This window comes from Bos indicus x Bos taurus, chromosome 19 (genome assembly GCF_003369695.1).
Source record: "Bos indicus x Bos taurus breed Angus x Brahman F1 hybrid chromosome 19, Bos_hybrid_MaternalHap_v2.0, whole genome shotgun sequence".
Taxonomy (NCBI): Eukaryota; Metazoa; Chordata; class Mammalia; order Artiodactyla; family Bovidae; genus Bos; species Bos indicus x Bos taurus.
Window position 1 is genome coordinate 9,736,243 of NC_040094.1, and position 27,560 is coordinate 9,763,802.

The window sequence follows — 27,560 nt, forward strand, 5'->3', positions numbered from 1 at the left end:
ATCCAGCCTCCTCCACCCCATCTCTTGCCTAGATGAGCGAGTCACAGCTCAGAGAGGCCAAAGCCATGTCACAAGGAAGTGCAGAGGAGTGACCTCAAATGGCCAGTCCAAGAAATCTGTTAGAGAATGAACACAGGAAGGAATGCCTCCCACGGCCAGCTCCAGACACCCCAGTGCCCGCAGCCACGCCTCCCATGACCCCTGACACACCAGAAGGTCAGGGGACGCTGCCAAAATATCCTCCAAAGTCGGGCTCCACCCTGGTGGCTGTCTTTGTCCTGGGTTCTGGAAATGTGCGCTGAGGCCTCCAACTAGGACATGAGGGCCAGGAGGCCCCAGAAGCCAGTGCCCTGGGGGCCCAGGTGGCAGACCAGGACTGCCAGTCTGCTGTCATCACACATGGGGTCAGTGCCTGGTGCTAAGGCCTCTGGAGCAAAGCCACCTTCAGCCTCTCCCTCGAGTAATCTGCAAGATAGATTGAGGGACCAGTTCTCACATTGCCAAATGGCAGTACCTTGGAGAAAGAGGCTGGGACCTAGCCCTCTTGACAGGTCCCTTGGCCTCTGGGCCTCAGTGTCAGGAAGCCTCCATGAGGCATTCTCGCCCTCCTACCATTTACACAAGTGCCTCAGCCCCAGGCTGCACCCCTCCTCTCTGCCACTCTAGCTGCAGGACCTCGTCCATGCACCCTCTCCTCTCTGTGTCCAGGACCTCATCTATACGAATGGGGCTTCAATGAGAATTAACAGGATAATCCCGAGCACGCTGCCTGGAACGTGGTTAGCTGCGTCACTGTCGTTGCTACTGCCCCAGAAGGCTGGCGCAGAGCCAGGGGTGGTTGGCATCCTAGCCAAGTGATCCCAGAGCTGATGGGGTAGGGGCTTCTAGGGGAGCCTTCTCCTGCATCTGGGTATCAACCCCCAGAATTCTGTCACCCCTCAGGAAGGCAATCCCGATCCTCACAGCTGGAGACCCCACAGCCCCAGCGCCCACTTCCATTTACCCCCGGTGCAAAGCCTTGAAAAAGAGCATTTCTGCGTGTCTGCCCTGACATGTAAACAAGCTGACAACTCTAAGCCAGCCCCATAGGCTGCTCCACATTACAGATGAAGAGATGAGACCTAAGACCAGAGGAGGTGCCCAAGACACAGTGAGAGGGGTGGCAAAGCCTCAACTTTTCCATCAAAGGGTGTTTCTGTGGATGAGGAGAAGGTGGCTCCAAAACAGTAATGGAAAACAGGGAAACAGGATGCGATGTGCAGAAATGCCATTTTCACAGGACTCTGCAAGGACCCACGGACTCCCCAGACCAGGATGCCTTTAATTAACACAGGCGAGGATGTGAGAGCTCCCGCTTCTCAGGGCACCACCACCGGCCCCCCACCCCTCACTGAGCTCAAATGCAGAAGATAAGGTCAGGACTGAGGCTTGGCCAGCGTGGCTGGCAGCAAGGAGGACTGTCCTCGGGTCAGGGTCATCCATGCCAGGCTGCCGTCTGCAACCAGCACAGCTGAAATGAAAAGCCACTTAAAACACATGGAAAAATTAAGGCAGGAGACAGGGTCACGCGCGCATGCCAGTGCTTTCACATGTAATCTTTCTTTTACAACTCCAGAGACAGATGTTATCATCCCCATCTCATAGCTATGGAAACCAATTCAGAGAAGTCAGGTAACTTGCACAAAGTCACACAGCCAGCATGTAAACAGGCCAAAATTAGGCACCCACTTCCTAAGAGCCCAAAACGCCAAGTCAGGCTTGCAAGTCCAGGAGCCCCGGAGCCTCAGAAAGGCTCAGGAGACTGGGCCCAGCCAGGCTGCCGTTTCACAGAGGAAAGGGGATCCAGACAGCTCTGGAGTGGGTGGTGGGTGGGCAGGGAGGGGGTCTGTTGGCTCCACCCCAGAACCAGCTCCGTGACCTTGAGGAAATCACTCCTCCACCTCTCTGAATCCTGGCTACAGGGCACTGGCAGGGAAACAGAGGGAAATAACCTCTGACTGCTGAAAAAGGAAGTGAGTCAAACCTGCTGAGCCCGTTAGACACCTTGGAGGCCGGCTCAAAAGCTCGCCTGAACTCACAGCTTGTGAGCAACCTGGGGACTGGGAGAAGAACCCCACACCTGTCCTCCCCCAGGCCCTGGGGAGCCAGGCCATCCAGCCTCCCCAGAGAGGAACCCCAAGGCCTGGCAGGGGCGGCAGGCAGCCAAGCTTCCCTCCAAGCGTGTGCAGACAGCCAAGGCCTGAGTCACTCCAGGCCTGGCCCAGGGAGGTGGGCCAGCTGCCCGAGTCATTCTCCTGACTTCACCCAAGGTCATCCCAGCGAGTCTCCTGCAGGGCCAGGTAGGGCCCATGTCGGGGAGGGGAGAGTCCAGGAGCCAGAATCCTGGTCCCACTTCTGCCTGGTCCTGGAAAGGCTGTGTGACTTCAAGAAATCACTTCACTTCTCTAAACCTCAGCTTCCTCGTGTGTCAAAGTTGAGATCACACACACCTACGTGGAAGGGGTGTTGTGATAGAACTTACATGGGTAACTGAAGACAGGGAGCACCTGACGAGACAGGATGCTGTGACCTCCGGCCCTGGTCGTGGCCCTTTTCCAGAGTTCCACTTACACCTTGAGTGATCTTATCTAGTCCCACATCATTAAATACTATCTACATGCCAAACTGGAAAAGTCCTTGATGCTGGGAAAGACTGAGGGCAGAAGGAGAAGAGGGCGTCAGAGGATGAGAGGGCCGGATGGCATCACCAATGCAATGGACATGAACTTGGGCAAACTCCGAGAGATGGTGGGAGACAGGGAGGCCTGGCCTGCTGCGGTGCCCAGGGTCGCAGAGAGTCCGACACGACTGAGCAACTGAATAACAACATGCCGAATGTTGCCTCCCAAATTTCTCTTGCCGTGAAGTCTCCCAGGAACACACCCTTCAACCCCACACCTGCATGGCCGACCGGCTGCCTCCACACGAATGTCCAACAGCATCTCCTACATAACTTATCAGGTGCACAGTAAAGACAGGAAGGAAAGAAGTTGGGAGCGCAGCAACTGTGGGTTCTCGTCCCGTCTTCCTCCCCCAGCTCATCGCAGTGGTGGGGACGGGGTGCTTTCTTCATTTCCAAAGCCCGTTCTCTTCCACGTGTGCAGGATTGCCCCACCTCACGGACGAAGCGACCGAGGCCAGGGCAGCCCCGAGACGCAGTTCAGGTACCTGCGCCCCTACCACTTGGCCTGAGGGCCTCCTCCCTGGCACACCAGGCAGATGGCAGGCTGGTCTTCTTTCCAAGCCAACGATGGCTCCAGAGGGCAGGAGACTGACTCCCCTCCAAGACCTGAATTGAAATTCTACTGCCTCCTGGGAGGGCCAGGACTCAATCCCAAAAGGCAGTGGTTGGCACAGGAGGTGCAGGGCTGGGACGCCAGAGGCCCCTGTGGCGAGCACTGTTCTGCATCACCCCCCACCCCCCACCCCCCCACCGAGGGGTCATTCTGTCATTCTGGAGCGACTACCTGAGGCCGGCCGTGTCCCTGCACACCCCCAGCTCTCTTCTCTGAAAACCCCCAGGGCCGAGGGACAGGCCAGATCTTGTGATCTGTCTGAGCTGCTGTGATCGCAGCCGTCAGAGGGACGCACTGTCCCTTCTTGCCTAATAAGATCTGGGCCCAGCCCAACGGCCCCGCAGTGCCAGGCCACTAGGTGGTGTCCGAGGGCTCGGGCCACAGCTGCTCCCAGGAAAGGAGACACGGAGCGGCTTCTCCCCAGGGACCAGAGGATCGGCTCCACCCCGACTCCCTCATGATTAAACGGGACGGGAGAGCCCCCACTGCCCCAGAGGTCTCAGAATATAAGACGGGGAGGGTTTCAGGCCAATTTATTCTCGAGGTGGGAAACATAAGGCACACATGCCACTCACTTCTACCTGGCATCCGAGGCAGACATCACTAATCCATCGAGGCACTGCCCTCTGCAACCCACTCGGCCTCAGAAGCCTGTTCATCCTGGCGCTCTGGACAAGCCCCCACCAAGTGATGAGAACTGGCACGCAAGGTACACCCTGCTTGCCAGCCATTCCATTTCCTGTATGAGAAGACCAGGCCCAGGCTTAGTTTGTCTCATTAGGAATCCAGGCTGCAAAGGCCAGCAGGGCCGGAATGAGGTCATATGATCCCTGGGATGCTTGTGTAACCGTGGCTAAGTCCTGGGGAAACCTCAAGTGGGTGACGGCTGCGTTCATGAAAGACCGCTGGGCCCAGGGCATCTGTGTCCCCTTAAAATTGTCACCTCGGACGTGGCGGGGGCAGGGTGCAGGGAAGTCTGCCCAAGCTTCTTGGTTTCTGAGCTGGAGAGGCCCCAAAGCGGGAGAAAGGAAAGGGGGGACAAGAGACAGAGAGAGGCTGTCAGGGGCTGTGTGTGTGAGTGTCCGAGTGTGTATGTGTGTGTGAGTGCCCGGCGCGGGGGGTGGGGAGGTGGCAGCCCTAACAGAGTCTCCTTGTCCTCCGGCCCCGTACAGGCTTGTTTTCTTCCCAAGCTATTAATGTCATCGCAGCTTCAAAAGCCGGGTGACCTTTAAATGCCGAGCCTCCTGCTCCCGCCCAAGGCGCGGAAACAGCTTAATGGAAACTCAAATGGCCCCAGCTGCTGGGCCCACAACAAAGCCAGCCTCTTTCCCGAGGCGCACGGAGCTGCTGGGGAGCCACACCTGTGCCCACTCCCGGGGGAGGGGGTGTCAGGAAAGGGCAGGGGGGACCCTCAGCACAGCCATCGGGAAACGGAGGCCAGGCTAGACCTGAGCGGAAGAGGTCGGGGAAGAAGGGGAGAGACAGACTCAGTTCTGCCACGCCTGGCTGTGTGACCTCAGGTTAGCCACTTACCTCTTTGGGCCATCCCCCACCATTCAGTCCAATCTAAGCCTGGGGTATAAAAAAAAAAATCTGCCTCCCCCCAAAAATATCTTTTAAAAATCTATAGGAGGGGCTTCCCTGGTGGTCCAGTGGTTAAGAGTCTGCCTTGAAATGCAGGGGACACTGGTTCCATCCCTGGTCTGGGAAGATCCTACATTGCACCTAAAGCCTGGGCTCCGAAACCAAGGAAGTCATAAGAAGCCTGAGTACCACCGTGAGGAGCAGCCGGACGGCTGCAACTAGAGAAAGCCCGTGCGCAGCAGCGAAGACCCAGAACAGCCAAAAATAACTAACCAAATAAATAAAACTTTAAAGAAATCTCTGCAAGAAAAAAAAAATGAGGGTGAGATGTTTCAAAGGACTTTAATAAAATCCCTCCCCTATGAAAGGATTGGCCCCAGAGCCTCAGTTCTAAGGACACCGTTGTTCATGTTTGTTTCAGAGGCCCAAAGACTGGGCTTGGCCACTGTCAAAGGGCCAAGAAGTCAACTCTGCCTTCCAGTTGAAAAGATTCAAGACGAAGCCCCCCCGGGGCACGAGTGACATGTCATTTGCTTGGGTCATCTTAGTAGAATGATGGTAGTAATAGCAATGATAACATAGCACTTACCACTTGCTTCTTTATGCACCAACCACTATTCCAAGGGTCTTATGCAAGCTAATGACTTTTCATCCCCTCTACAGCCCTGAAAGGTACATGTTACCAATGCTATTTCTACTTTATAGAGAGAAAAGTGAGGCACAGAGGAGTCGAGGAACTTGCTTAAGGTCACACAGCCGAGTGGCCAAAATGATGTGTGAACCCAGGAGATCTGACTCCAGATCTGACAGTCTCACACCATCAGGCCTGACCGCCCTCTGCATTCCCAGAGCTGTGCACAGGGCCAGGGCCCCCCCAGCCCCATCACCCCCCGGCAAAAACTCAGCAAGTATGAACTGAGTGGAGTCCTCATGGGGCAGAATTGCCCCTGGCGCTCCTGTCCAGGGGAGAAGGGAAGAGGAAGGAGTCTGCAGGCAAAGCTTACCAGACGAGAGAGAACCACGGCAATTTCCTTACATAAACCTTTTTCCCACTCCGCCAAGGTTGTCCGTTGCCTGGGCAACCAAATGCTTTCCATCTCCACCTGAACTGGCCAGGACTATTTCCATAACAGTCCCTCTCTCCATCAACAAACGCCATCAGCTCAGCCAAGACACTAGAGATCCGCCCTCAGTGGACAGACGGGAGGCTGCTCCCCAGGGCCCCGCCCAGGGGTTGCAGTCTCGGGGAGCCCCTCTGGGCTGGCAGGATTGTGTCTGTGCCTGGGACCAACTGCAGCAGCTCAAGCTGGGAGAAAGGGGCACTGGCAGCCAGCTCAGGTGTAAGGCGGTGAGGCTGGGCCGGCCTGGGGCCAGCTCCTCGGGAAAGAGCTCCCCTTCAGGCAGGAGGAGGCCCCTCCGTAGGCTGGGCCTGCAAGGGCTGGGGCTGAGCCCCGAGGCCTGGGCGGGAACGAGAGATGCCTCTGGGCCCCTGGGATCACTGGCCCCTGGGTCAGTGATGCCACACAATTCAGGATCTACACCTGCCAAGGAGCCAAGATCAGGGAGGGGCGCTGAGAGCAGCAGAGGGCCCTCTTCCCCACACTAACACACACTTCGCATCCCTCCCCCACTGATCCATGAATTCCATTTCTATGGGATTCGCATAACATATTTAATGGAACACCATAAGGCTTCCCTCATAGCTCAGTCGGTAAAGAATCTGCCTGCAGTGCAGGAGACCCGGGTTTGATTCCTGGGTCAGGAAGATCCCCTGGAGAAGGAAAAGGCAACCCACTCCAGAATTCTTGCCTGGAGAATTCCCCTGGACAGAGGAGCCCAGCAGGCTACAGCCCATGGAATTGTGAGAGTCGGATACAGCTTATTGATTAAACCCCCCCCACCACCACCATACAATGGTAAACAAAAATGAGGTATCTCTGTGCCCAAGACCTACTGCTTAGGGAAACAAGGCGGGGCACAGAACAGAAAGTGTATTTCTCTGTCCTCTAGTGCCTTATGGTATGTGTATGTCTATACATGGGCTCCCCAGGTGGCACGAGTCGTAAAGAAAGCGTTACTTGCTTAGTCATGTCTGACTCTTTGTGACCCAAGGACTGTAGCCCACCAGGCTCCTTTGTCCATGGGATTCTCCAGGCAAGAATACTGCAGTGGGGTCCCATTTCCTTTTCCAGGGGATCTTCCTAACTTAGGAATAGAACTCAGGTCTCCTGCATTGCAGGCAGACTCTTTACCATCCGAGCCAGCCCGCCTGCAATGCAGGAGACCCAGGTTTGATCCCGAGTATTCTTGCCTGGAGAATCCCATGGACAGAGGAGCCTAGCAGGCTATAGTGCCACAAAGAGTCTGACACGACTGAAGTGACTTAGCACACACGCATGTCTGTCATATGGAGAGGGTGAGGGAGTGGGCTCCAAAAGAAATTCTTTTTTTTTTTTTTTATGAAACTTTTAGTATTTTATTCATTTTCATAGTTTTACAGTATTAGTAAAAATAATGACCATTATAAATAAGTATAGAATGGAAGTTGATGAAAAAATAACCCCAAGTCTTCCTTGACTCCCACCCTCCCACCAAAAAACTAGCTAGTATATGGCAAATATCCTTTTCACATATTATCTTTAGGCATATGTTCACTCTGTAGTGGTGGATGGTTTAGTTGCTAATTCGTGTCTGACTCTTGTGATCCCACGGACTGTAGCCTGCCAGGCTCCTCCGTCCATGGTGTTTTCCAGGCAAGATTATTGGAGTGGGTTGCCATTTTCTTCTCCATCCAAAAGAAATTCTTAAGAAATCGATAATGTGGGTTTTCACTGGGGAGAATTAGGTCACGAGAGACAGGTCAAGGAAACTTTTCTCTGTAAATCCTTTTGCATCTTTCAAATTTTTATTCATGCTCATTGATTTAAAAATAAAATAGGCAGAGGGCTTCCCTGGTGCCTCTGTGTTGAAGAGTCAGCCTGCCGACGCGGGGACCACAAGTTTGATCCCTGGTCTGTCCAGGAGGATCCCACATCCATGGGACAACTAGGCGCATGCTTCGTAACTACTGAGCCAGTGCTCTAAAGCCCCAGAGCTGCAACTACCGAGCCCATGCACCGCAATTACTAAAGCCTGTTTGCCTAGACCCCGCACTCCGCAACGAGAGAAGCCACTGCAAGGAGAAGCCAACGCATTGCAACCAGAGAGTCGCCCCACTCGCCACAACTAGAGAAAGCCTGCACGCAGAAATGAAGACCCAGCACAGCCATAAATAATAGATAAGTAAAATAATAAATAATATCAAAGTGATGGCACTGCGGTGATATTGTCTGTTCCTTTTTCATATACATATTGTCTACAATGGACGTGACTTTTTAATAATAGCTACAGTAAATATCTGTGAATACTTACTGCTGCCACTTTCTAAGCACGTGGCATGCATGATCTTATCAAAGTCTCACAGTAAAGCAATTATTATCCTCATTGTACAGATAAGCTGAGACTGTGTGTGCTGTGCTAAGTCGTCTCAGTCATGTCTGACTCTGCAACCCCATGAACTGCAGCCCATGAGGCTCCTCTGTCCATGGGATTCTGCAGGCAAGAGTAATGGAGGGGGTGGCCATGCCCTCCTCCAGGGGATCTTCCCGACCCAGGGATCAAATTGCCATCTTTTACATCTCCTGTACCGGCAGGCAGGGTCTTTACCACTAATGCTACCTGGGAAGCCCAAATGAAGACCAGGAGAGTTTAAATAACTTATGTGGCGTCAGAGTCAGTGACAGAGCCAAAATGTGAATCCAAACCACCTGTCCCCAGAGTCCATGCGCTTCGGAACCCCCGCCTTACACTGTTCTCGGATTCTAAAAAACTAAGCCAAACAAACACTGAATGATGATAGGGAAAACATCTTAAGGAAAAAGCAAACCACAGAGCCTCCAGGGTTTCAAAACTTTTGTAATCCTCCACATCCCAACCCAGTCTTTCCTGCCTGGACTCTCTGGGCAAGCCCCTCCAAGTCCTGCCTTGGTGGGAACCAGGCTGCTCCCACTCGCTCCCCTGAGCCCCGCTTCCAGGTACAGGCACCGCCCACCTCCTGGTGGAGCTGCGGGGAGCAAAACCTTTCCCTCCAGGGGCAAGGTGATGGCTGCTGCTGCAGTCACTTCAGAGGTCAGACCGCAGTGTGGGCCCCCTTCCCGGGGGCAGCGCAGGGTCGGGCCTAGCCAGGAAGCTCCTCGTAGAGGGAAAACCACACGCTGGGTTTTACTGACGCTGAGTCTGGGTAAGACCACAGGGGTTCAGGGTAAGCTTCACTCGGGGCCAAGCCCGGCTTCCACCCTGGTCCCCGCTGCCTGGGTGAGCGGCACTGCTCTGAGCGTGTGTCTTCGAGTGTGGACTGGGGACACCTGTACCCCTGATCCTGTGGGACATCACGCACCCTCAGTCTCGGGGTACATAAGAGGGTCTGTTTCCAGAGCCTGGCCTAGGAGTCAGACCCGGGGTCGCGATCCTGAATCCAGTCCTGATTGTGGGGACGAGGGGAGCATGCAGCAGAAGGCAGTACTCAGAGTTGGGGTGCTCCGGGAGCCCTGTGTGGAGCCTCCAGCTGCTGCTGGGGGCAGGGTGGGTCTGACGGGGCCTGGCCCCCGCAGAGGGCCTGGGCCGGGCAGCGGGGGCCCTTCTCAGAAGTGCGCCTCCGGCAGCCAAGGAATGCAGACCCAGGGCAGGGGAGCAGAGGCCTGGGGAGGGCCCGGCTTCAAAAGAGCCGGCGGCAGCTGCAGGGGGAGGGCCATGGCCCCCTCGGCGGGCGGTGGACACCGTCAGAAATTCCAGCGGCTGGGCGGCAGATGGGATTGTTTAGAGCCATTACCAGGCTAGCTCCTCTCCCAGCCATGGGCGGCCCCCTCCCCTCACTCCCACCCCCTCAGCGGGGCGCCCAGAGGCCAGCTGCCAGCCGTCCCTGACCCACGCTGCTCCATGCCACATACCCGCGGGCCCGCACATGCCCTCCAGAGATGCCAGGATTAGGAAGGCAGGAAGAAAGGCCGTGTTCTCCCTGCCAGACAGGGTGTACGTGTGTGTATTGCCCAAGGTCTGAGCTCAGTGGCCACAGAGCTGGGATCTGTGTGTGTGTTGACGGGGGCGGTGTATGTGTGTGCTGACGGTGTGTGTGTGTGTGTCTCTGTCTGTCTGTGTGTGTGTGTGTCCATGTTCTCCCTGCCAGATGGGGGGTGTGTGTGTGTGTGTGTGTGTGTGTGTATGTGTTGCCCAGGTCCAAGCTCAGTGGCCACAGAGCTGGGATCTGTGCGTGTGTGTGTTGACGGGTGTGTGTGTGTGTGTGTGTGTGTGTGTGTTTCCCAAGGTCTGAGCTCAGTGGCCACAGAGCTGTGATCTGAACCCAGATCGTGGCCTCCTGGGTCAGCACTCTCTCCCTGTGTGTGTGTGTGCACCCAGCACACCAACACACAGCTCACATGCCTGAGTGTGCCGCACACACCAGCTCCGGCAAAGCATTCACTACTGAAAGGATGCCACAAATGTAGGGCCACACTCCTTTAGATTTCCCCGAACTTCCCCCGCAGCCCCGGCACGCCACCCACTCCCCTCTTCGCCCAACTCGGAAGCTGTGTTTTTCCAGCCACGCTGTCCTACACACATGCTAACAGGCCCTGAGCACACGCACCCTCAGCCTTCCCACGGCCCCACGCTGCAAATCCCTCCCTTCCCCAGGCTGACAGCGGGGCCAGATGAGGCCCTCCTCTCTTCCCCAACCATGCCCAGCACGGTTTGCACAGCATCAGGTGCACCAATGATTAGGGGAGAGGTCGGGCTGACCTGCTCTGCAGCCAATCTGGCCAGAATAGAACAGGGAAGTGGCACGCCCTGACTGAGGCAGCGGCTTCCTGGTTCCCTGCAGGACCGGCTCCTGGAAGGGAGTCCAGGCACGGACCTCAGCCTGCTGGGGCTGGGAGTTCTGGTCCTCGCACAGGCAGGGGCAGGGGTCACAGAACCAGCCTTCTTTGCCTCCGAGGGCCTCAGTCTCCAGCTCCAGAAAATGGAGAGAAGCAGTCCCTATTCAGTCTGACCTCACCCATCACTGAAACTTCCCAGAGATGCAAGGACGTGAGTGGGAGTAGGGGGCGGGAGAGGGGTGCCAGAGAAAGGCATCCCTATGCTAGGTACCACTACGATGGCTGCTCTGCAGAAGTGGGTGGCTGCATCCTGGGGACCCTGGGGCTGGAAGGACCTGTCCCCTTTCTGAAGCTGCAGAATTAGAACGCCTGTCCTCAGAGGAAATCCCCAGCAGAAGCCCATTCTATGAAGACATTAGGCAGAGGCCTGCCCTGCCTCCCTCCCCCAGCAATTAGTAATGAGGGAACCTGCCATTTACCGAGTGCTGGGCTGGGTTTCCATGCCTCATGCTAATCCTCACAGTAATCTAGTCCTGCAGATCATTATCTTCTACCATGATCAGAGCCAGTTTGCAGACAGGGACAAGGAGGAGCGTGTGACCTAAAGGCTGTCCAGGGCCGTACCACATCCAGATGGCATGGCCTTCCAGGAGAGAGAGCGTGAGCCTGTCACATCTTCTGACACACCAGTGACTTGCTACCAGCTTTCAAGCCTGGGTTTACCCAGAGCCGTGTGCATCTCCACCTGCTCCCTGCACTGCTGCTGACCTGCTCACACGGCTCTGGGCAGCACAAAGGTACTTCTCTACCAGTCTAAGAAGCAAATGCTCTTTGCTTTAGAGCAACGCAACTCAGAGGATGGCCGAGACCACCTTCACCAGAGTCTTCCGAGCGGTTTGTGAAAACACCTATTCTCCACCTCACTGTTAAATCAGGATTTCTGGGGAGACAGCCTGGGAATCTGCATATTCACAGGATCCCCAGATCATTCTAACGACCAGGAAAGTGTGAAGACCACTCCCTTACAGTTTGGAGCCCTGGATTCTGATCTCAGCTCCATTAGGAACCAGCCAAGTGACCTTGCTTTCAGATTCCCGTCTGAAAAATGGGCATGGGTCTCCAAGATCCCTTTCATTCTTGGCATCCTCCGTGTCTGCCCTGAGTCTCCAGATGGTCCTGAGTTTCATGGACTGTTGAGCTGAGTTTCATGGACTGTTCAGTCCCTGGAGCCACCAATGTACACTGTGGGAACACATTAAAAAGAATTCCTGTCTGGCTGATTTAGGGAGATCTGCAAAAATACCTTACTTATCTCTGGCTCCAAGCCCTAAACAAATGGCTTTTGGATTACCCAGTGCCACCTCCCTACTCCCCTGAATATCCATTTTCTTCATTCCAGCCTGAGTCAACCAGGATTCTGTAAACATTAGGTCCGCACACCTGGGCTCGATCAACAGTCATCAAACAAAGGCTCTGCCAAATCACCCCACAAGCCCAAACTTGCAGCCGCTCTGTCCCTCCTGAGGAGCTGAGAGCCGGAGACGCGTGGACCCTTTCTCCCAGCAGAGGATGGGTGTGAGGGCTGGGTGGGAGAGAGGGCGTAGCCAGAATGGCCCCAGCCTACAGGTGGGTTGCGAGTCAGCCAGACTTTAAGGGTGCGAGGCGACAGTGGGGCAAGTCCAGCAATCGCTGGGACCTTTCAAAAGCAGCTGGACATCCCCTAGTCCCATGGCTCCTCGATGCGCGCTGTGGAAACACCACGAGGTGTTCAGCCAGTGCTCAGGCACTGCTGGCCGGTGGCAGGCATGACTGCGTCAGCCTTCGAGGTTTCTGAATCCTTGACCGAGGAGCCATGGGGCTTATCAGAGCTGCAGCCCACAGACACGGGATGATTTCAGACTCAAGCGACCTCTGTGTAGGGGAAACCTGTGTGCATGTGCAAACCAGAGAGAAAAGACTGACAGGAAAGGCAAGAGTGAAGAGCCGGCTTCCCCAGTGGGAAACATCTGTGAACTGTAGCCCATGACTGCCGATCCCAGCCCTTAAAAATAGATCATTCTCTCACTCTGAATATGCTGACTGCCCCCAAACGACGGTGCTTTCCATGTGCATGGCACTTGGCGGTCTCCAGGGCTGGGGGAGCCCTCTCCATTCGGCCAGGCTCTAGGCTGGGCCTGTGCCTGAGAGCGGGGGCTCACCTGGCACGGTGCTGGGCACTCCACCTCCACCACATCCTCACCACAACCCTACCAGGTAGGAGGCGTTATCCTGCGGACAACCTGCCTGAGCCCCACAGCCAGGAAGTGGCGGGGTCAGGATGCTACCCCACAGCCCAGGTTCCCAAGTGCTCACCACACGGTCACCCCACTTGTAATGGGGAGCCTTGCATGGGGCAAAGGGGGAAACGGGCTCCAGAAGGGCTAGGAACGTGGCGTCACCCCAGAGCAAGAGAGAAGCGCTATGTGCACTGGCTGGGAGCGGGGAGAAAGAAAACAAGCGGGGGCCCCGCAGCTCCGAGCTGAGTGGGCATGGCCTGCCTGCCACAGGTGCCCCCGCCCGCAGGCGTCGAGGGCCGGCGGGGACCCTGCCCTGCTCCGGCTCCCACACCCAGCAGGACCCCCCTGTCTGGCTCTGGGCTCTTCAAGTTGGGTTTCCATCCCAACCACCCTGGGCAGCGTGAGTGAGTCAGGCCCGGGAGGAGGAAGTGGCCACGCTCAAAATCATTAACATGCAGGGCTGAGCTCTGGGCCTTTGTTCTTGAGCAAGGACTGTAGCATTTCACTTTCAGGAAGGAGCGGGGAGGGTGGGGCAGGCTCAGAATTGCACAACCAGAAGCACAGGCTCAGACACACAGAGGTCCCACGTGGAAAGTCTGCTGAGACGGCCCCGGACCCTGTGGAAAAATACAAGCCGACCCACAGCCCTCAGACACGGCAGGTCCACACAGAGAGCACAGGCTCACTCATTCCTCGGCTTTTTCAATCAGAGAGGCCTTCCAGCAGGGATGAAAGTGTTAGTCGCTCAGTCATGTCTAACTCTCTGCGGCCCCATGGACTGCAGCCTGCCAGGCTCCTCCATCCATGGGATCCTCCAGGCAATACTGGAGTGGGTTGATATGCCCTCCTCCAGGGGATCTTCCCAACCCAGGGACTGAATCCTGGTCTCCTGCATTGCAGGCAGGTTCTTTACCATCTGAGCCACCAGGGGTACATCGGGGCTTCTAAGGCCAGGAGGATGCAGACAGGCAGCAGAGGGGGAGGTGGGGATCTCGGGCCTCTGATCCCAGCACAGCAGGAACCCCAGGTCGGAGGGGGACAATGCCCCCCACATCCAGCTTGGAGGGGCAGCCCCAGCTCGGGGAGACCACCTCCCTATACGCCCCTCTTCCAAAACACACCATCCCTTCTCCAACCACGCGAGTATCTCCCAGAATCCAGGAAAGCACAGCAAACAGCCCTCCAGGGCGCCCTCCACCGTGAATATCCAGGTAAATGTTTCGAGGTGTCAGCTCTTCCCTGCAAGTCACATCTCCGCCACCAGCAGAGTGGGAAAGGCGGCGAAGCGAATCAATTAACTCTAGGACAGGGAGGACGAAGGCTGGGGAGGAGAGAGGAAGAGAGGAAAGTTAATCAACAGGGAGAAATCTGACTTTAAAAAGGTTAACATGACACAAGGAACTCCCCAGTGGTCCAGTGGTTAGGATGCTGTGCTTTCACTGCTGAGGGCATGGGTTCAATCCCTGGCTGGGGAACCAAGGTCCCTCAAGCTGAGTGGCACCCCCCCCAAAATGTAATACAAATAAGAATAAAATGGCTTTCACTGAGCCTTCGTGTCCCTGGAAAAGTACCATTCATCCCTAGATCCTGAGGAACAGACCCCTTCTCCCCTCCCCACCTTGAAGGGGTCAGTCAGAGGCTAAGGGTTTACCCTGCGCCCCTCCTGCACCTCATTAGAACTTAACCTCCAGGCCCTCAAGGAAATTGGTAGAAATGAGACCCTTGTCCTTTGTCAATTAGAAAGAAAACAGCCCTCTGGGGAGATGGCCCTCCTCTTGGGGGGCCCTCTCGTGCTCTTAGACAACCCGTTCCCTTGGGGGTGGCAGCGAGAAGTGGAAAGGAGCCAGCTTGTTTAGGGAAGCCGCCTGCTCCCTGACGTCTGGCAGGGGCAGGCCACCCACCAGGTCCGGCTCACCCCCCTCAAAGCCCAGTCTGTTTGGAAAGGGCTTTCGGGGACAGGAAGCAATAAACAGAGTCAAGCGGCCAAGATGCAGGGGCTGATTATGCAGTTTATGGATTTTCCAGGCCTCTTTGTACTCTCCCCCCAGCTGCCTGGGGCTCTGCAGAAAAAGGTGCTGGCAAAAGGCAGGCTGGCCTCGGCTGGGTCTTGCCAAGTGTGTGAGGGGACTGCATGCCTTGAGGCCCCGCAGGCTCCCCCTTGGAGCCCCAAAGAGAAACCCCGCCCACCCCATGTTACCAGAGCCTGGACACACATACGCAACTCACTTCCACGCAGCTCACTTCTCTGCCCAGTTCTAAGTTACTTCCTCACTTCAGAGGAGGCTGACTCCTGGAATTCCCAGAGGGGAGGATGTGCCTGGCCAGGCTGCAGCTTGAGCAGGGCAGGTGGGTGGCCCTCCTTCACCAAGCAGCTTGCAGCTCAGCTATTTTAGCTTCCTCGAGTGTAGAGCAACTGAGGAAAAGCCAAGACTGATGGGGAAGGTGATTTGGGGTTGCACGGCCTTCCCAGTGCCAAGGTCAGCTTGCATCTCCCATCTGGTGAGATGGTTACCTGTGTGTGCAAAGCTGTGAGTGCAGAGGGCTTGTGGGAATTGTCTCTTGATACCCAGGAACTGAACACGACACAAGGTGCCTTGGAAAAATGGAGAGGCAGGCAGCACAGACCTCCAGGCCAGATGACATGAAAAAGCCAAGCGGCAGGGCCAGGTGTCCCCTGCAGCATTTTTATCCAAGTGTCAGAGTGCATGCTTGTTATTTGAAATGCACAGCAAGTTGGAGGCCACCAAGTGAATACACACCCAGCACTAAGAAGCAGTTGTCTAAGAAGTAGGGTTGCACGAGGGGTTTGCTGACTACTTCATGCATCTCTGCATCCTTTGAATTTGCTTTTTTTTTTAACAAACATGCATTGTTTTTATAGTTAAAAATTAAGAATTTTTTTTGTTTGTTTCATTTTTTAAAAAACCACTCATTTATTTCCTTTCAGCGGTGCTGGGTCTTCACTGCTGCACTCGGGCCTTCTCCAGCTGCAGCAAGCAGGGGCTACTCTCGAGATGCAGTGCCTGGGTTTCTCACAGCGGTGGCGTCTCGTACCACAGAGAACGGGCTCTAGGGCCATGGCCTCAGTAGCTGTGGCTCATGGGCATGTGGGATCTTCCTGGGCCAGGGGTTGAACCCATGTCCCCTGCACTGGCAGGTAGACTCTCGAGCACTGGACCGCCAGGGAAGTCCCCCAAATTAAGAATTTTTTTTAAAGATACGTTGCAACATAGAACGTGCAGCTGCTGCAGAAAATGGTTTGGTAGCTCCTCGAAAAGTTAAACCCAGAATTATCATATGATCCAGCTGTTCTGCTCCCAGGTATTCTCCCCGAAGAACCAAAAGCAGAGATTCAGGTATCTGAACGCCAGTGTTGATAGCAACAGCATTCACAACAGCCCAAAGGTAGAAACAAGCCGGGTGTCCGTCACCAGATGAATGGATGAACGAAATATAGACTATACATACGGAACCATGGAACTCAGCCACAAAAAAGGCATGAAATTCTGATACATGCTATAACATGGATGGACCCTGAAAACATAATATAAGCCAGACACAAAAGGACAAACGCTATATGACTCCACTTTAGGAGGTACCTAGAACAGGCAGATTCCTGGAGACAGAAACCAGAAGAATTTCCCAGGAGCTGAGGAAACAGGAGAATGGAGAGATACTGTTTAATGGGCACCGAGTTTCTGTTTGGGATGATGATCAAGTTCTAGAAATGGACAATGGTGAGGACTACACAATATTGTCTGAATACTGAATGCCACTGAACTGCCACTTAAAGATAGTTAAAATGGTAAATTTTATGTTATGTGCATTTTACTGCAATGACAATAAATAAAGATGCAAATCAGGCAGGACGAGGCACTGGGTTGCAGAAGAGACTGCGAGTCACCAGGCAGAAGGGGGCACTCCTCGGGCTGTGCAGAGAGAGGGCTATCAGCCCAGGAAATCCTGCCTACACAGAGGGGCTCTGTCCCCATCTGCACGGCGTGGGCCAGGGGACAATGACAGCCCTGTTGATGGGGACTGTTCACATGGTCTCCAGAATCACACATGCCACAGGGCTGGGGGTGGTGGAGAGGTGGCCATGCAGGGACGTTCCGTGGCACATTTGGAATAGTCAAGTTATGATACACTGCTGCTGCTGCTGCTGCTAAGTCGCTTCAGTTGTGTCCGACTCTGCAACCCCGTAGACGGCAGCCCACCAAGTGCCCCCGTCCCTGGGATTCTCCAGGCAAGAATACTGGAGTGGGTTGCCATTTCCTTCTCCAATGCATGAAAGTGAAAAGTGAAAGTGAAGTCGCTCAGTTGTGTCCGACTCTCAGCGCACACTAGGCGGTAGGAAACTGGGGGCAAAGTGGGGATAAGGGGACCAGATCAGCTGGTTAAGACCTTGATGCAGCTTCACTCCTCACTCAAAAAATATACCCATATATAAAACTCCAGAGAGATGGTGAAAGACAGGGAAGCCTGGCACGCTGCAGTCCATGGGGTCGCAGAGTCGGACACAACTTAGCAACCAAACAGCAACTAAACAAGAAATTAAAAGCTGTTCCTCATCCCCACCTTCTGAAGAAAGACAAAGATCCCTCTTACTTGAGCTGTTCAGAACAGGAAATAAGATCAAAACTGCCCGCGTGGGCTGCCACCTCCACCCTGCCCCCTGCCACCGGTGGCTCACAGGAGCGCTCTCTACCAGCTGCCGGGCGTCCACCCACACCGAGTTCTTTCTTCCCAAAAGGGAGGGGCAGCGGGGAGCACGGGCAGCGCGGTGGGAAACCAGGGTCTGTGGCCTCTGACCACTGAATCCAGACTCAGGTGCCTGGTTCCTGAGGTCTCAGCCGCCCTTACTTCCAGGTGTACAAGGACATACAGAAGTCACATGTGGGGCACATTTATGGTCAATGGCAGCTCTGCCTCACTTGAGATAAGACTATTTAACCAGCAGACTTTGCTATAAAAAGATACCGCCTCCAGGGCCTTCCTGAAATGTGTCCTGTGTGCATACGTTCGCAGAGACGAAAGGGGAGCCAGAGGTTCTGAAACACCTTGGCCTGGCCGCTTACAGCCTTCTCAGACACCCCCTCCTTCCAGAACTGTACTGCCCAAGAAGGCAGCCACTAGTCACCGTGTGGCAAGATAAATGTACATTATTTAAAATTAAGTAAGGGACTTCCCTGGTGGTCCAGTGGCTAAGACTCCACGTTCCCAATGCAGGGGGCCCAGCTTTGATCCCTGATCAGGGAACTGCAGCCCACAATACTGCAGCTAAGATTCGCGCAATGCAAGTAAGTCAGGATTTGCATGGCACAAGTGAAAAGATCCCACATGCCACAACTAAGACCCAATGCGGCCACATAAATAAGTAAATTAATTAATTAGAAATTCAGTTCCTCAGTCACACTACCACATTTCAAGTGCTGAACAGCCATCACAAGGCACAGCACACACATTAGAACATTTCTAACATCACAGAAGTTCTATCAGACAGTGCTGTTCCAGAACCTAAGAGAAGCAGGAAGCCCTGGTGTCCTGTAACTGGGGGGGCATTGTTACAATTATCTGGGGAGACCAAGGACGGTGAACAATTGATTCCCCGATGGAAAAGGCTTTCCACATCCTCCTGGGAAGGGGGCAGGTAAGTGCAAAGACCCCTTTCTCCTGGGAAGGCAGGGCTAGGGTGAGCACTAGTCCCTCTCCCTGCTGGTGGCTGTGGCCTCATCCAAGATCAAAACTTTGGCCCGGTTCCCATGGTGAGATCTGACGCCCAGGCAGGGAGAAGCAGGAGTCTGGCAAGGAGCCCAAGTCTGGAGTCAGCACCTGCAGGACCCTGGGCTCTCCAGGGCGAAGTGGGTGCTTGGCATTAGCAGGGCTCATCCACTGGCCCCTCTCCTGGGTGTGCCATATTGGTGGCCCTGGCTCTGCCTCTTTGGGCTTCTTCAGAGCAATGAGAAGGAACCAGAGGTAGAGGGTAGCTGAGGCAGGGGGTATGGATGTGAGAGTTGGACTGTAAAAGAAAGCTGAGCACAGAAGAATTGATGCTTTTGAACTGTGATGTTGGAGAAAACTCTTGAGAGTCCCTTGGACTGCAAGGAGATCCAACCAGTCCATCCTAAAGGAGATCAGTCCTGGGTGTTCTTTGGAAGGACTGAAGTTGAAGCTAAAACTCCAATACTTTGGCCACCTAATACGAAGAATTGACTCATTGGAAAAGACCCTGATGCTGGGAAAGATTGAAGGCGGGAGGAGAAGGGGATGATAGAGGATGAGATGGTTGGATGACATCACCGACTCAATGGACATGGGATTGAGCAAGCTCTGGGAGTTGGTGATGGACAGGGAGGCCTGGTGTGCTGCAGTCCATGGGGTCGCATAGAGTTGGACACGACTGAACGAATGAACTGAACTGAGGCAGGGGGTATGTGTGTGGTAAGGGGAGAGGGAGGGATGGTGCTCATTAAAAGGAAAAAACATCCTTTCCAGGAACCCAAAGGGCGAGGCCAAGGAAATGAACAGAAAGGGATTCTGAAAACACAGAACCTGGGCACTAGAGCCTGTCTCTCTGCACTAACCAGAAAGAGAGAAAGAGGTCCAGGCACCTCCCACCCTTGCACATGGCAATGGAAAATGGCTGAGATATCTTCACTTCTGACTAACCAATCTCCTCAAAAATGTCCCCATTTGAGTCAAAGGGGCATCACCGTTCTTTCCCAAGGCTATTTCAGCTTTGGCCCCGAAAGTCAAACAAAATGAGCTGTCGATCTGCAGGTTTTCCTGCAAGCTGCAGACAGGGGGCTGGGGCTGGGAGCGGGGTAAGAAGGCAACCCCCACAGGGTGGGAACAGGTGGACATGAGGCCCAAGGGAGGACCTGTGAACAGGGCTTCTGAAACGAGCTCTGCCGCACGGATTCCCGAACAAGTTCCTTTTTCCTTCCAACCTTTAAAAAAATATAAAACAGAGGACTTTCCTGGTGGTCCGGTGGTTAGGAGTCTGTCCGCCCACGCGAGGGACACTGGCTCAACCCCTGGTCAGGTGGGATCCTACACGCTGCAGGGCAGCTTAAGCCCTGCTAGCACAACTACTGAAGCCTGTATGGCTTCGAGCCCCTGCTCCGCGATGAGCCAAGCCACCATGACGAGAAGTCGCACACCGCGGCCAAGAGCAGCCCCTGCTTACTGCAGCCAGAGAAAGCCCGTGCCGCGCTGGAGACCCAGCACAGCCGAAAATAAACAATCAAGCAGATACAAAGAACTGCACAGAATGCATGTAAGTCTGACGAAGTATCACAAGGCAAACACCTTGCAACCATTCATGTCAAGAAACGAAACTCTACCAGCCGCTCCAACGCCCTCTCTGTGGACTACACACTGCTAGTGTGGTAATCACCTTCTTGCATTTCTTGACCCTCAAAAGTACATGCCTGGACACTATACTTAAGTCCTGCAAGCTGTCTTTAATGTCTATTTTAATCTACAGGTTTCCCCTTCATCCCTTCTTTCCCTGTAATTTATGAGTTGACAAACCCAGGTTGTGTAACTGCAGACTTCCCCACTATCTGAAGTTCATGGAGCAAGCTTCCTTTTCTCCCTGAGCTGGAGTCACTGCTTCCTTACCAGCACCGCCCTGCTCATCTTCTGGCCCTCCTCTCACAATAAAGATAGACAGCCTCAGAGAATGTCAGGAAATGCTGATGATATTTTGTTAAACAAAGGATGCAGGATGCAAACTGATACATAGGGTATGCTTTCAGCTACGTAAAGGCAAGATGTGTAGGAAAAAGGAGCAGAAGGAAATATGCCCATGAATCAATAGTCGTCCTGGGTGGTAGTGGAATTCTGTGCCTGCCGTTTCTTTCTTCACTTCAGTTTAGTTCAGTTGCTCAGTCGTGTCCAACTCTTTGTGACCCCATGGACTGCAGCACACCAGGCCTCCCTGTCCATCACCAACTCTCGGAGTTTACCCAAACTCATGACTATTGAGTCGGTGATGCCATCCAGCCATCTCATCCTCTGTCATCCCCTTCTCCTCCCACCTTCAATCTTTCCCAGCATCAGGGTCTTTTCCAATGAGTCACCTCTTCGCATCAGGTGGCCAAAGTATTGGAGTTTCAGCTTCAACATCAGTCCTTCCAATGAACACTCAGGACTGATTTCCTTTAGGATGGACTCGTTGGATCTCCTTGCAGTCCAAGGGACTCTCAAGAGTCTTTTCCAGCATCACAATTCAAAAGCATCAATTCTTCAGTGCTCAGCCTTCTTTATGGTCCAACTCTCACATCCATACATGACTACTGGAAAAACCATAGCTTTGACTAGATGGACCTTTGTTGGCAAAGTAATGTCTCTGTTTCTTTCCCACATTTCCATAATTAGCATATAACAACAAGATAGGAGACAGATCACTTTGAAACATTTTAAAGAGTGCTCTGAAAGTGTGGCTTGAGATCAAATGTGTCACTCTCCCTTCACAGGACCACCTGGCTCTGCTCTCTGCTCCCACAGCCACCATCAGTCCAGCTCAGACCCTGAGCATCCCAAGCCTGCCTCCCTTGATGCCTCCTGGCTTCTCTGCCCATGTCCTTCCTGCTTCTCTCTGTGCCGCCTACAGAAGAACTCATCTAAAACACGCCAGGTCGCTTCCCAGCTCCTCGGGCTCTCTTTTTTTTCCTGCATCAGCTGTCACCACAGTCGGTGAGCATCGGGGTCACCTGCAGGGCTTGTCAGCACACACTGGGTTCCACCCCTCACGCGACTGCCTCAGGGACCGCAGGGCAGCCGTCTGCACCTCTCCTCTGTCCTCACAAACAAGGCCTGTCCAGCTTTCAAGACCCGGCTCAGGGTCCTCTTTGCCAGGAGGTGGTCTCTGGAAACTTCAGCCAATATTGATCCCTCTCTGCTCTTCCAGGTCAGCCCTAACGCTCAGAGCCATCTGGAAGAGGAGAGAGCGCACTGAGTGGCTGTAACGACGGGCAAGGTGGCACTTCATCATTTGCTGTCTCCCTCCATCAGACCAGCTCCTCCGGGCAGACCCAGGGAGGGACGTCCCAGGGTCCTGTGCCGCCCAGGGGGCGTTCTGCATGTGCCAGGGGAACTGGGTCTGTTTCATTCACAGGCACCCCAGTGACCTTCACGCACAGGCTGCTAATTATTTCCTCATTCATTCACTGTCAGGCAAAACACACTGAGTGAGGACCTACTGTACACCAGGATACACAAGATTTTTAAAAAAAAATCGCTTTTCTTCACAAAGGCCAAGAATTACAACAGTGTGAGTTAGAACAGAAAGGGCTCTGTGAGGAGCCCTTCCAACTGCAGCCCAGAGACCGCTGCGCAGACCACCTCGGCCGGAGAGGCAGGTGTCAGTGCTGCCAGGAAACACACAGTTGCGGATGCACCCTTGCGCAGCCATGGGGGAGGCTTGGCCGCCCGTCACAGGCTCCGTTGTCCCCCAGCTAAGCCGCCCTGGAGTCGGGGCGAGGATTTATGGCAGATATTGTTAGGAGAACAGATGTCCAGGCAGGCGGGCAGAGCAACTGGGAACAATGGTCGTGACTGTGCCAGCCTGAGCCCCTCTGGAGGGAGGCAAGAAGACCCTGCAGCGTCTGAGGCATTAAGTGCCTGAGGAGCAGGCCCCCAGCCTGTTTCTTCAAACACCTGGGGCGCTGGGCCCTTAGGCCCTCTGCCCAGGGGGACAGAGCTAAAGACACCGTGGACTGTAGGGCAGGTTCCAGCTTCTCCATAACCTTGGACAACATTTCCTCCTTTGTGCCCCAGTTTCACTATCTAATAACACCTTTTTAAACAGTGGTAAAGCTAAGACTTCAGGCTCCCAATGCAGAGGGCCCGGGTTTGATCCCTGGTCAGGGAACTAGGTCTTACATGCTGCAACTAAAGACCCCACATGCCACAACTAAGACCGAGCACAGCCAAGTAACTAAGTAAATATTTTAATTAAGTAAATTAATTAAATAACCTTAAGAAAAAAAATTTTTTTTGAGTCTTCCCTGTAGCTCCAGTACTCTTGCCTGGGAAATCCCATGGATGGAGGAGCCTGGTGGGCTGCAGTCCATGGGGTCACAAAGAGTCGGACACGACTGAGTGACTTCACTTTCACTTTTCACTTTCATGCACTGGAGAAGGCAATGGCAACCCACTCCAGTGTTCTTGCCTGGAGAATCCCAGGGACAGGGGAGCCTGGTATGCTGCTGTCTATGGGGTCACACAGAGTCAGAAACGACTGAAGTGACTTAGCAGTAGCAGTAGCTGTAGCTCAAACGGTAAAGAATCTGCCTGCTACACGGGAGACCCAGGTTCGATCCCTGGGTTGGGGAGAACCTCTGGAGAAGGGAATGGCAACCCGCTCCAGTCTTCTGGCCTGGAGAATCGCCATGGACAGAGGAGCCTGGAGGGCTATAGTCCATGGGATCACAAAGAGTCGGACACGACTGAGCGACTAACACTACTACTACTAAGACAATTTTTTTTAAGTAGCAAAGCCAAAAAACAAGATGATAGAGATCCCTGTTGGAAAAATAAAAGGAGAGATGAAAACAAACAATAACAATGCCACTCTGTAAAAGCAAGAGGTCGTACAAGGAGGTTGGGAGGGATGACCCATCATGGGCGCCTTGGGGCGGGGAGCCCCGGATGCACTCAGGGTCCGCGGCGCTGGATCCTCAGGTGGGGGCCGGGCGTGCAGCAGGATCTCGGGAAGCTTCTGAAAGGCAGAGGTCCCGGGCCCTCCACTGACTAGTGGCACACAATCCTCGTCCACCAAACCCCCAGCAAGTCAGAGAGGCTTGAGGTATTCTGAACCACTCACAGTTAGGAGACACGAGCCCAGAGGTGGGGATAAATCATTCTCTAGAAGAGGAGGAGGGGAGGGGCCTCAGCCTCAGAGCAAACCCCAAGGGAGCCCGGAGCCCAGCAGGCGCCAAGAAGGACCGTCACAAGCGAAGCGCCCTTCCTTTCTGCTCCCCACTCTAGAGGTCTGCTTCTGGAGAGCAGACAACCGCTCCTCCTTCTGCAGGCTCACCGGCCCTTCGGCACCTGCTGTTTCAGCCACTCGGGGCCAAGTGCTGGGCTGCCCCTTCGTCCAGCCACCACACTGTCCCAGCACACTTCCCTAGTCCTGCACACTTAATGCCTCGGCCCTAACAGATGCACCCTGCTCAACTGCAACTTTAGGATTCAGAACATGGGCCTCCTTCTCCAGGAAGCCTTCCCAGATGCACTCCTTGGCTCACTCCCACATGGCCTGCACCCGTTAGGTGCTCACTACACCATTAAGATGGCAGCACTAGTTACATGATATCACAGTTACCAATGTGCCCACTAGAGCCTTGGTGGCTCAGATGATAAAGAATCTGCCTGCAACGCAGGAGACCTGGGTTTAATCCCTGGATCGGAAAAATGCCCTGGAGAAAGGAATGGCAAGCCACTCCAGTATTCTTGCCTGGAGAATTCCACGGACAGAGGAGCCTGGCGGGGTACAGTACATGGGGTTGCAAAGAGTCAGACACGACTGAGTGACTAACCTTTCACTTTCACTTTCAACGTGCCCATTGGTGGCCGTAACAGAGCAGGCTTCTCTTGGTCTTATTCAGCTCTCTGCCCCCAATACCTACTTCAGTGCCCAGCATAAAACAGGCAGCAATATGCACAGGCAAATCTCATTTCCAATGGCAACCCACTCCAGTACTCTTGCCTGGCAAATCCCATGGATGGAGGAGCCTGGTAGGCTGCAGTCCATGGGGTCGCTAAGAGTCAGACACGACTGAGCAACTTCCCTTTCACTTTTCACTCTCATGCATTGGAGAAGGAAATGGCAACCCACTCCAGTGTTCTTGCCTGGAGAATCCCAGGGACAGGGGAGCCTGGTGGGCTGCCGTCTCTGGGGTCGAACAGAGTCGGACACGACTGAAGCGACTTAGCAGCAGCAGCAGCACTTTATTTCATTTCACAGATACTGAGGTGTTTCTTTTTTTTACAAATTAAAGGTTGTGGCAACCCTACAATGAGCAAGTCTATTGGCACCATTTCTCCAACAGCATTTGCTCATTTTGTGTCTCTGTGTCACATTTTGGTAATTCTCACCATATTTCAAGCTTTTCTGTTATTATTGTATTCGTGATGGTGATCAGTGATCTTTGATGTTAATACTTTGGCTGAATGCTCAGATGACGGTTACCATTTTTTTCTGCACTAAAATACTTTTTAATTAAGGCATGTGCATTGTTTTTTTAAAAGATATAATGCTATTATGCACTTAATAGACCACAGTATAATGTAAACATAATTTTTATATGTCCTGGGAAACCAAAACACATGTGTGACTCACTTTGCCACAATATTCATTTTACCGTGGCGGTCTGGAAGTGAACCTGCAACATCTCTGAGGTCTGCCTGTATATTTATGCAGATCGGGAGAAAGGGAGGGGAGGAAATTTAAAGTCAAACAATGGAAAATTTTTCAAAGCCCTTGGGAAATTAGAGCAAATATTTTCTTAAGCACTGCCTATGTGCCATGGAGAAACCTAAGACACAGGGAGGAAGGGTGCCCACAATGGCAGAGTTGGGTCAGAACCCAGGCAGTATGGCTCCTCCTCTCAACTCTCTGCCACGATACCGATGGTTCAAAGGAAAGATAGAGTAAAATCTGGGGGGAAAAAAAAAAAAGAGCTCCCTCTGCAGTCCTTGCTCCTGGGCTAGGGGTTCACAGCAACTCCACACGTCACCCTTTGGACAAAGCACAGTTCGAGGCTACCGTCCACGGAAGCAGGAGCAGTTTATGCTGAAGGTCTCCCAGTGAGGTGCCAGGGACCCTTCTGCAGCCTCTGGGAGAGTCTGGGAGTCAGCGGTTCCAGCTGGGAGCTCTAGAAGGCCTAGAACCAGGAACAGGGCCAGTGCCACCCAGGGCCTCTGTGTACCTGCCCACCTGGCCCCTCGGGGCCCAGAGACAGGCTAGTCGGAAAGATGGCTCAGCAGCCCAGGGGGCTTCACTCAGGAGAAGCTGTGGAGAAAAGCAAGAACTCCGGGCGGCTTCAAAGTGGGCAGGAAAGGACCTTTCTGGAGGTCCAGTAGTTAAGACTCTGCTTCAACTGCCAGGGGCTCAGGTTCAATCCCTGGTCAAGAAACTAAGATCCACCCACATGCTTTGGGCACAGCCCCACTCGTCTCAAAAAAAAAAAGGTAGGCAGGAAAGAAAATATATTAGAATCAACCAGAGTGACTGAAAACGAACCATACGCCAGGCACTTGCAGAGGTGCATCCCCGAAGGATTTAATTTTCACACCCACCCAGTGAGGCGGCTGTCATTCTCCTTGTCGGGCCCTGTTCTGCTGGAACGCGTGAGTGAGGAGGCAACCCTGCCAGATCCGGGCATTTGACCGAGGCTGAGTGAGAACGTAAGGGTCTCTGGGTAAAGCTGCAAGGATACTTGGTCTTTGTTCTCTCTCTTCAAGAGAGAACAAAGAAAACGGGACTTAGACTCCGGAAGAAACTTTCTTGACTGTAAAGAGGGGTCAGAGAGAACACTTCCCGGGAGGGACCCCTGAATGGTGCTTCGCTCCAGCAAGTGCCTTTCTGCAGGCAAGAGACTGGACCACCTGGCCTCGGTCACCACGAGGCTACTGACATGCTCAGCGGTCTCCTCAGACAACTTGGCTCTAGCTCCAGTCTCATGGGAGGCTCTTGGACAACGTAAATCTGAGGTTAAACTCATCCTTTGCGGGACTTCCCTGGTGGCCCAGTGGTGGAGACTCTGAGCTCCCAATGCAAGGGGCCCAGGGTTCAATCCCTGGTCAGAGAACTAGACCCCATGTGCCACAATGAAGAGCTCGCATGCCACAGCTAAGACTCGGCACAGCCAAATAAATAAATACTTTTTTCAAAAAACGCTTTGCGAAATTTGACAAACAGATGGGGTAGAAAGTTCTGATATTGAAATGACGTGTGGAGTTGGCAGTTTTAGTCAGTGAGTATAAAGTTGGCACGAGTGTGGTACTGATGGATAGAAGCCTCCTGTTTCGCCTGTTGAATAACATAGTTCGTCAAGCCAGCAGTGACCGAGATGACCATGGGAGTGTGGTAGGCAACCCGCTCAGGAAGCCCCGTCCTGTGTGGGCACGCCCACTGGGAGGTCTCAGAGGACACAGAGCCCATCTGTTGTTGTTCCCTGGTTGCTCAGGCCAACGCTTTTGCCTTGGCCTGGAACAGAAGTCTCCCCTAGTAGGTCACGATCAGTCCTGGAACGCAGGACACCCTGGGGGCGGGGGGCCGGGGGGCCTGGATCACACACGGGATGTTCAGTCTAGTCTAGAGAGGGGTTCCTGATTCTGAAGTTTCATGTCAAACTACACAACTTACTGGTTTGAATCAAACACAGAATTTACTATTCACCATCAAACAATCATATGACAGTGATTTTGCAGTTTACCTAGAT

At 53.7% G+C, this 27,560-nt stretch overlaps 1 protein-coding gene across 5 annotated transcripts in view; it reads right to left on the reverse strand.

The window, feature by feature from the left end:
• Positions 1-27,560, reverse strand: part of CUEDC1 (CUE domain containing 1) — an 88,679-nt gene that overhangs the window by 23,576 nt on the left and 37,543 nt on the right. Inside the window, exon 1 of one of the 5 annotated variants that reach the window (XM_027519622.1) lies at positions 14,226-14,392. The exons of 3 other annotated variants lie outside the window; for them this stretch is intronic. The gene's annotated coding sequence lies outside the window, so the exon portion shown is untranslated. Of the gene's footprint in view, positions 1-2,521; positions 3,030-14,225; positions 14,393-27,560 lie in introns of those variants that run through there. One more of the 5 variants, XM_027519624.1, reaches the window with a different exon arrangement.